Source organism: Hevea brasiliensis, chromosome 14 (assembly GCF_030052815.1).
Source record: "Hevea brasiliensis isolate MT/VB/25A 57/8 chromosome 14, ASM3005281v1, whole genome shotgun sequence".
Classification (NCBI taxonomy): domain Eukaryota; kingdom Viridiplantae; phylum Streptophyta; class Magnoliopsida; order Malpighiales; family Euphorbiaceae; genus Hevea; species Hevea brasiliensis.
In genome coordinates this window covers 72,776,242-72,784,275 of record NC_079506.1, presented here as the reverse complement: position 1 = coordinate 72,784,275, position 8,034 = coordinate 72,776,242, and the positions used below count along the sequence as shown (strand labels likewise).

Here is an 8,034-nt window from a genome sequence, read left to right as displayed (position 1 = left end):
TACTATATGCATAAAGCAACTTGCATATGCAATACTTGAACAAATACTTATATCAGTTTTCCCTGAGGTCCAAGATCTTGTGCTGGATCTTCATCCATGGGAAGATGCATGTTCCGCCTGCCTAGCAAATACATGGCATCATGAAGCTCAAATTATCACAACAGTTCCAAGAATTATCAATTATCAATTGCATAATTAATTGCTCTATGCAAATTTGAGAAGCTATTGTATTTTTTTCCTCTCAGAACTTTCACTGCAATTTTGCTGCTGTAAATTTAAGGAGTTGCTGTGTTTTTTCTTTTTTGACAAATAAAGCACATAAATTTGAGAAGCTGCTGTATTTTTTTCAGAGAAATGTCAAGAGCCATGGTCTAGCATAATCTAGTCAAAGTAATAGTCACTTCCATCATATACAAGGTATTCTTTGTAGCAATGCATCATTGACAGCAAAGGGCTCACCTATAGAAGTTGCAGGTAAATTTTGAACTTAAGCTGCTATGGCATGATTAATATGGTGAGTTTTTCTGCTTTCTTTGCATCCTATGAAGGCTGCTGCTACTCAATTATTCTGAAAGGCAGCTATCCATGTGTACTGGGGGCAATGTACCATGACTGCCCGCTTGTTTTGAGGTAGATTATAACTCTCTTACCTCTTTTCATGGCTATTATAGAAGTGCATTTGGACAATGGCTAGCACCTAACTCTGCAATTACAATTCAAATGATTACCTGCAGTTTTTATTTTGAGTTGAGATATTATGTGACTATATTGCCATGTGGACACACAATTCACAAGAAATGCTTGAAGGAGATGAGAGAACACTACTAGTGAGTGCCTATGCAACTATTGCTATTTCTGTTCTATTTAGTTCTTTACTCTTTTGTAAACATTTTGGTGCAAAATATTTACAAATGTAATATTGTTTACTGTCAACAGATATGCTTGCCCTCTCTGCTCCAAGTCAGTTTGAGATATGTCTAAGGTATGGGAGAAATTTGAGATTCTATAATAAGTTGTGGATAACAAAATCCTTCTTTCACACAATTGTTTTCCAGAAAAAAAAAAAAAAAAGATAAGTTATATCTTGCAAGTATTTATATGACAATGAATTTGTTGAATGATATTTCTCTTTACTTTTATTCACTCTTGATTGTCTTCCTTTATTGTGAATAATTATACTATCTTATGGGCAGTATTAAACTTGTGTATTGGGGCTGCATGAATTCACGAATTGCTTCTTATTTAGTTATAGCTTGTTGTTTCTATTGTTTATAAAGGTTCTCCTAGGAGGTCCAAAGAATGCTCATGAAATCCAAAGAATGCTCATGAAACTATGAAAAACTTTGGCCCAGCTTTTGGTGTGCCACACAGCTGTACTAGACCACATGTGCGGTCAAAGGGAAGGAAGTTTGAGAGAGCTAGAGGGACGAGAAATAGCAAGGGATTGAGGGTTTGAGTTGTTTTTAGTTCCAAAATGCCAGGCAATTATTTTATCTTTTATTATTATGTCCCAAATTTTGTTAGACTCTAGGTTCCAATGGAACTTGTTTATGTTATTATTAATTCCTAGCTTGAATTGTTTATGTTATCTATATATAATATTGATTGATATTTAATATTTGATACCCTTATATCATAAATATTGTGATATTGAGCACTATTATATGCTTCAATATAGGAAATAATATATTAAAAAAATTTACAGTAATTTGAAACAAATTGCATTTGGTTTTGAAATAGAAAGGATTTCTTTTTTAATTTTATTATGTTTAGAAATGGATTTGAAATGGAAAATCGAATGCATTTCGATTTTAAAAAGTGTTTTATTTTTGTCTTATTAATATTACAAGTTAGAAACTGATTAGAAATGGAAATCCATTTCAGGTCAATAGAAACAAAAAAGTGTCAGTTTCTAACTTGAAACGAATTTAGAAACAGAATTAATTCGGTTTCTAATTTAAAAACGGAAATGTCTGTTTTAAAATGGTTTCAGAATTTGAAACGAATTTCATAATCCATTTTAAATTTATTTAGAAACCAGTGGATTGTAAACTGAATATTTCAGTTTCAAATCAGTTTCTAATTGCAATTAGAAATCGATTTTCAATGATTTGAAACCAAATTTTTGGTTTCAAATTCCCTTTTTTCTTGTAGTGAATGGACAAATGATACATATTGGGATTGATGGATGAATTCCTGTCCATGTTGGTAACACTGGCTGGAAAGATGTCTATCAAGGGTACCGGTGGAAATGCCAACATAACTCTAGCTATGAAAGTACAAGCATAATTAATAAAGGAGCTTGAAAGGTATCTCTCATTGCCCTAAAGTTTCATTATTTTAAGGATTTTAGCTATGCTAGATTAATTTTTGGTGGGCATAGCTAAAATGAAGGCAAAAATGAGATCTTGGTAGAATATGTGTGTGCTTTATGTGCTAAAGTTGAATGACTGGAAGTAGGTTGCGGTATCTAGGTTAAATTGCAGCGTGGCTTGAGGTTTAAATTTCTAGAACTTGGTATGTGCTCCATGAGATTGCCTTGCTAGAATTTTTTAAAAGTATCCTTGGGTTTTGGAGAAAGTACTTTTGTGATGCATTATTTGTTTCTATGAGATGGCTTGATTTCTTTGAATGTGCTGGAAGGTTTTGTGGTTTAAGCTGATACAAGTGGACTAAATCTTGGTATGATGAAGTGAAGTTGTGCTTTCTAAGTGTTTGGGCAAGCCTAAGAGTTGATTAGTACAGGATATAGTGGAGTACAATTGAGAAATAATGAAGAGTTTATGGTGTTGTGCAATGAAAATTAATTGGTACAACTATACAAATATATTTTTACAACTTGTTTTTATTGGGCAAGCAATAAATAGTTCATATTGGCACCACAAGTCAATTAGGTCCAGAATTGCTCAAGAAGCAAAAAGTATTAGTTTTGTGTAGTGGATATCAATTTTCCATTGAGGAAGAAAAAATTTGGTGTTACAAGGTGCAAATTTGGTCCTACAGAAATTTTGGCAGCATTTTCTCATATAAATTGCTTTAATAAAATTTTCTTAACACCGCACACAAATCATAAAAATTAATGATGTTATTCAAAGTTTACAAATTTTGTGTCACACAATACAAAGGTTCAACATGTGATCAACATTTTTCTCAACATCAAGGGTCCAGAAAAATTCATAGAAGCTCAATTCACAAGTATCATCAAGCAATTACATGGTACAATCAATAATCATGCAGTAAATTATTAATTTTATCAGAGGTGCATTACCTGAAATATTTTAATGCCAAAATTTATCAGTTTTTTTCAAATGTACGTTATGCAAAAATTTTCTGATACACAAATTTCATCATTCCCATCAAAATTCGTTACCCAAAAGATCCAATACCCAAGATTAATAGTTTCTATCAATTATTTGCTACCCCAAAAAATCCTGATACCCATCTTCGTCAGTTCTCATCAATTCTGTTCGTTACCCATAAGGTTCTAATATTAAAAAAATTCATACAATTTCATCAAATTCAACTACGATTCATCATTCCAAAATTTTTTGATACTTAGAATCATGCAATTTGATACTAGTTTCATCAATTTTATCAATTGTCCATTACCCAAAAAATTTTTGATACATCAAAAAGCCATGAAAAATCCCAAGAACACGTACCTTTCCCCTTCCTTTTCTTTTTTTCCTTTCTTTTTCCCTTCCTTTTCCTTCTTTTTCTTTCACTTTTCCTTTTCCTTTCCTCCTTTCTTTTATTTTCCTTTCATTTTTCTTCTTCCCTTTGGCGCGTTGCTGTCTTCCTCCTTCCCTTCATTGACGGTGGTCCTCCCTTCTTCCTCCTCCCTTGTTGGTCAGCAATGGTGGCACCTTGTTCTTCCTTTTTGCCAACTAGAATAGTTATTAGGGTGGGTTTTGTAAGTTCTTATTTGAGATGACAGTTTGGGTGTGGAAATTGAGAAAGTTGAGAGAAAATTTGTGAGATGAGAGAGAGAGAGAGAGAGAGAGAGAGAGAGTGTGTGTGTGTGAGACTTTGATATGTCTTGGTGGTTTGGGTTTCAATGTGAAATTTGGGTCTGAATAGGTGAGAAAGCTGATGGGCTTATTTGGGTAAAAGAGTTGTGAAATGGGCTCATTATATTTGAAAAGCTTGGAAAGTGAGGGATATGAGATTGAGACCATTTTAAAAGAAAGTTGATACTCTAATTTGTTTGGGTAAGGAATTTGTGAGAACGAGTCCACTATAATATTAGCAGCATGTTCTAGAGTATAATTTATAATTTGTATTTTGTAAATATTAATTCTTATTTAATGGCATATATCTTTTCTTTTAATTTAAATTGTTTAAATTTAATTGAAAATATTCTTTAACAGCTTGTTAAATATTTCATTCTTAAGATGTTAAGAATATGAGTGATGGAACAATCTAATACAAGTGTTATAAATCCTGGTTCACAGTCAAGGATACCTCATTGGGTATGATTTATCTGTATAGACTATACTTCTATTTGTTTCCAGATATTAGTATGAGATATTAATGAGATATAATGCTAAGTCTCATACCATATAACAAGCATGGTGGACACTTATAAAATAAATAAACTGAACCAGTGACATTAAGATGATGTGTACGTGGAGTTTACTCTTGTCAATACATTATCATCTAGATCATATATAATAGTGCATATAATCTCTTGACCAGAGATGATACGGTTATCTTGTAATGTTCTCACTTTAGGTAGTCCGTGTATTCTACTGTTCCGATTACTAATGTCTGTTCTGACAGCCAGAATATCTGGAACTACACTCAAACTAGGGTGAGGAGACATTAAATGATGGAATAAAGACTAAGAAAAATTAAGAGAAAATAAAAGACAAGAATTGTAAATGAGTTAAACGAGCTGGGGTTACAGCGATGGGTGACCGTACGGGGAAGTAACTGCAAAGTCAGTTGTCGACCCCAGACCTGCGGGGAGTCATAAGAAATAATTTTTAGGACTTAATTGAAGGCTTATTGAGGCATAAATAACATTAAAAATGCCAAAGAAAATTTAGAAAATTTAGTCGATCGGTAAAGGAAATTATAAACCGACAAGTCCAACGGAGGGCATTTTGGTCATTTTAACCCTAGAGTTAAATTTTGACCTAAATGTCAATTAAAATAAAAGAGATTAAGACACATAATATAAATTAAATTATGAATTATGTAATGAAAAAATGAGACAAGAAGAGAAAAGAAAAGGAAATAAAATTTATTGCATAGGCATGATGTCCTAATGACATCATTTAAATTAATTAGCCAATGGGAAATTGACAAAGGGTTATTAAGAGATAAGAACACTTAAAGAAGACAAAGAATTAAAATTGAAATTATTTCTTCATCTCCTTCTCCATCTTGCCGTCCACCATGGTTATGGTGCTCCTTCCATTTTCAAGCTTTTGAGCTTGAAATCTCCCCCTTGCTCACTATAATTTTCCTAATATCCCTTCACTAAAATTAATCCTCACACCAAGAGAAAGATTTTGGTTATCAAAAAGTGAAGAAATTCCAAAGTTTAGACAAGTCAAGAATTGAACTACAAGAGGTTAGTGCTAATCCTTTTTCTTTTCTTTAATTAAACATTGAATTGGAGTTGATAGGAGTAGAAATTGCATAAAATAAAAAGGAAATTCTTACCAATTGAATATCCTAAAATTCCACAGCCTTAGGAGATGTAGAGATTTGATGAAATTATGAACATAATTGTAATTAGTGGTGTTAATTAATAAGTAGAGATGATACATATATTGAATTGTAAGTGATATGCTTGAAATTGTAACTTTGAGTTAGGGTTTTGGCCATAAATTAGGACTTTTGAGAAATTATTGAAAATTTGCATCTTGAGATTGGTTGTTGCTTAATTGAAGTGCCATGTATGTTAAATTGAAGTAAGGGAGTTGGAGGAACTTGAAATTGGGAGTGCTCTCTTGTGCAGGTTGAGGGACTCATTGAGTCCAGCTTGAATTTTGACCCATAACTGAAATTGTGTGGCTCCAATTGATATGAGGCCAATTGGATATGAAACTAGACCCAAAACACTCCATTTTTTTTATAAAGAAACCATACCCAAATTCTGTTCAAATCTTGACCTAATTACTGTTCCAATCTGGCCTACCAAATCCTGAACCCAGAAAAATGGCCAAATGAACAGTACGGCCATAACTTCCTCTAGACAGGTCCAAATGACCTGAATTTTATACCATTGGAAAGCTTAGACATAGGACTACAAATTTCGTGAAGAACACAGAACCTAGAAATGCCTCTAACCAAACCAAATTGCTGGCCCAAGTTAGGATACCAAACTATCCAGAATCATATTGTCCAGAAATTCTGGACTTAGGCATACCCGACCAGTTTTGGCAAAATGGCCATAACTTGGTCTACAAAAATCCAAATGCCATGAAACCAGTGGTAAATTTCCACAAGATATAGATCTACAATATTGATGTTTTGACCAGAACCCAGAACCTAAGGGAATTAAGTCAAATTATTAGAACAAGTTAGTATACCAAATCCTAGAATTTGCCTCAACTACCACCTAACCCCAGAACAGAATTTATATCATAACTTTTACTAGGAAATCCCAAATGGGATGAGCCAAACTGTTCTGGAAACCTAAGAGATAGGGCTTCAACTTTGATTTAAAAACTTTTCTCAAAATTTGAGTGTAAGAACCCTAAAATGAGAATCAAAGCTACTGACCTGAACCTGGAATCCTGTAGACACAGGGCACCTGAGTCCAGGCCAGTTAATTTGCTATAATTAATTCTACAAGACCTAAAAAATTGTAATTTAAAATTCTGAGTAATCATAAGACATAGGGTAACAACTTCTATGAAGAACATTAGGCTTAAAAGTGGCTATAACATGCCCAAATAATTAGGAAAAATATTGACTCCAGAATCTGCCTGGTTCTGAAACTTGAGTGAGTTAAGGAACTAGTTTTGGTTATTTGACCATAACTTGAGTTCTAAAACTTCAAATAACATGATTCAAAGAGGAAAACAAAGACAAGACATAGAGAGACAACTTCCATGAAGGAAGCATAGCCAAACAGTGGCCACATCTTGGCCAAATTGCTAAGAAAAGATAAGATACCAAATCTAGACCTAAAGAAAGGTTCAAGATATTATGTGATACATGACATGTAAATTACCTATATGAATTGCTAAATGTATAAGTTACATGAAAATGAAGGGGGAACCTATTTTCTCACTATAAATTAACATGAAACTACTGTAAAGCACTAATAGTGCATGACATGAAATGATAAGATCATAAGTAATTAATAATATTAATTTGCCCAAAGTATATCTAGACTTATTTATATAGTATGGATCAATTGGTATACCAATTAGGGACTACAGATTGCAGTACTGCTCACAGGAATAATCATTGATAGACAATATATGTCTGATATGATTGTTCTATAGGCTTTATGCCTGCCCGTTGGCCATTGTGCCTGATTTTATTTCTGGCTTTATGCCTGTCCGCTGGCCTTGTGCCTGATATGACAGATGTATACATGTTAGACATATGGATATTTAACTAGTATACTCTCGTGTATCCAGTCTTTATAGTTTGTTATAGGTTACTTGGGCACAGATATCAGTAATAAGACTGAACATGAAATAAATGAACAGAAAAGATCCTGATTAACTTAATTGCTTCCAAAGTTCTATAAACATGTAAAAGACTATAAACTCATGAAATCTATATTTCTTTATAAAGTTATACGTGGAATAAATATTTCAATTATTTAGTTACTTTTATTTTAATTTATGCACCACTAAGCGTTATGCTTAGCGCGTGGGTTTTTCCATCGCGTAGGTACAGGAGACCACCAGCAGCCACAGTAGAGCTTAGATAGGACTTTGATCAGACACTTTCTGATGTCGGTGTCACCTCAGCAGTCCGTTTTGGTAGGGCTCATGTAAATTTAGATTTTGCATTTTGATCATTGTATATAAGTAAATGTTGTAAATTATTTTGAGACAT

General features: G+C 33.1%; 2 long non-coding RNA genes across 2 annotated transcripts; one reads left to right on the top strand and one right to left on the bottom strand.

Annotated features, from left to right (window-relative positions):
• Window positions 1-315: 315 nt before the first annotated feature.
• Window positions 316-4,002, bottom strand: LOC110643236 (uncharacterized). The gene is made up of 2 exons (XR_002492591.2): window positions 3,663-4,002; window positions 316-703 (listed from the first exon to the last, which is right to left on the bottom strand). It is a non-coding gene; the product is annotated as an uncharacterized LOC110643236 (long non-coding RNA).
• Window positions 631-1,658, top strand: LOC131173454 (uncharacterized). Its single transcript, XR_009143762.1, has 3 exons — window positions 631-827; window positions 937-982; window positions 1,278-1,658. It is a non-coding gene; the product is annotated as an uncharacterized LOC131173454 (long non-coding RNA).
• Window positions 4,003-8,034: the final 4,032 nt, after the last annotated feature.